We start from the raw sequence: 1,923 nt of genomic DNA, 5'->3' as shown, positions 1-1,923 counted from the left end.
TTGGATTTCAGGGGTGGTTGGATCTCAGACCCATCACTCACTGTGCAGAAAGATATAAAAATGAGGTGTAAGGCAAGACACTATAGGTAGCCAAAATATCCACAAACTGGGATTCATCTCTGCTGTTGGGTTGGCATTCTTGTAGCACAAATTTCCTCTGTTTAAGACTGAATAAAAAAACTCTTGCTTTGTTTAAGTGATTGGGATCACTATGTTTGTTTTCTGTAAATCCACAAGATAAAAAGTGAGTCTGGGAGGAGGAATGGAGCTGGTCATAGTACATCTTGCACCACATGGACTGCAAATGAAAGATAGGTTTCAGCTGTAAGGGAGGGTCCCTGGAAAACCCAGCATCCCCCATGAGGTCATCTCTTTGATCTGAAGCTAGCTCTGCCAAGGACCTTGACCAAAGCCACTCGAATTTCTCGGTTCCTCGGGCTATAGAGGAGGGAGTTGAGTGTGGGGGTGACAAGACTGTAGAAGAGAGAGCCCACATTGTCCTGCTGCGGGCTGTGGTAGGTGGCTGGCACCATGTACATGAACACAGCTGCCCCGTAAAAAAGCCCCACCACAGTGGTGTGTGAGCAGCAGGTGGTGAAGGCCTTGTGTCGGGCCTCAGCTGAGTGCGTGCAGAGAACAGCGGCCAACACGTGGCTGTAGGAGGTGGCGATGAGTGACGGGGGCAGCAGCAAGATCAGCATCCCCAAGAGGGACAGTGCCAACTCACAAGCAGAGGTGTCAGCACAAGACAGCTTCAACAGGGCAGGCAGCTCACAGGAGATATGGTCCACAGTGGGTGAGGCACAGCAGGGTAAGTGCAGGAGGATGGAGGTCTGGATGGAGGCCACAAACACACCTGCCAACCAGGAGGTGCCCAGCATGAGCAGGCGGACCTGACGTCTCATCAGCGCGGGGTAATGCAGGGGGCGGCACATGCAACATAGCGGTCGTATGACATGAGGGATAGCAGGACATCCTGAGACACACCCATCAGCATCAGGAAGAACGTCTGAGCTCCACAACCTCCGAAGGAGACAGAACTTTCTCCCTGTAGGAAGTTGGCTGCCATCTTGGGGATGGTGACCAACGGAAAGCCAACATCCAACAGGGAGAGTTGGCTGAGCAGGAAGTACACGGGCTTCTGAAGCCTGGAGTCTGTGCAGATCAGAAAGAGCAGGATGGCATTGCCCAGAAGGCCCACGGCAAATATGGTGGCCACAAGGAAGAACAGGACCAGATGTGGCCCTGAGTGGCTCAAGAGCCCCATGAGAGTGAAGTCTGATGTCATGGGCTGATTTGATTCCCCCGTCCTCCAGGAGGTGTCATTATCTGCTGGAAGAGCAGGGTATTTGGCAAAGAATCTCAGCGGAGGTTAAGTTCACCTTATAAGGCAACTGCAATTGTTAGATAATGGTTGCCTGGAGTCTCTTGAGCAGGATGATGAGCGCATTCAGGTTCAGTAGGAAAAAATACCAGGATTGATTCATCACGTCTGCTCTGGTCAGAAGATGAGGAAAAACAAAATGACGCTTACTTTTCCATTTCTGAGTAAAAGCCATGTTTTCGCCCTCCAGGCAAACAACATCCACTAACACTTGCAGTTAAACCACCTGTCCCCAAGCTAGAGAGTGCAAGTCAGCCCCAGTGGAATCCCAGAGGCCCTGAGGCCAAAGCAGAGGAGGGATTCTGAAGAGACTAGAATATGCAGTAGGGAGACCTTGACAAAGACGGTAGGGAGTGGCGAGGCTGGGTCAAAAATTAAGTCCCAAAACCGTGAGGAAAATCTTGTTTCCAAATTCTGGAATGAGAGATGGGGAGGGAAAATGTCTGGTAAGAGTTGGAGGTGAGATGACATTTAGGATGTGGACCCAAGGCATCTATACCATAAAGTTACAAACGAGGTTGGAAACAAATGGTCTGGGG

The 1,923-nt window shown here is 50.6% G+C and overlaps 1 pseudogene; it reads right to left on the bottom strand.

Annotated features, from left to right (window-relative positions):
- Window positions 1-365: 365 nt before the first annotated feature.
- Window positions 366-1,559, bottom strand: LOC131418838 (olfactory receptor 2Z1-like; annotated as a pseudogene).
- Between the last annotated feature and the right edge of the window lie 364 nt (window positions 1,560-1,923).

Source organism: Diceros bicornis, chromosome 20 (genome assembly GCF_020826845.1).
Source record: "Diceros bicornis minor isolate mBicDic1 chromosome 20, mDicBic1.mat.cur, whole genome shotgun sequence".
Lineage (NCBI taxonomy): Eukaryota > Metazoa > Chordata > Mammalia > Perissodactyla > Rhinocerotidae > Diceros > Diceros bicornis.
Note: the sequence above shows the minus strand (reverse complement) of the source record. Positions and strands in the feature narration are given on the sequence as shown.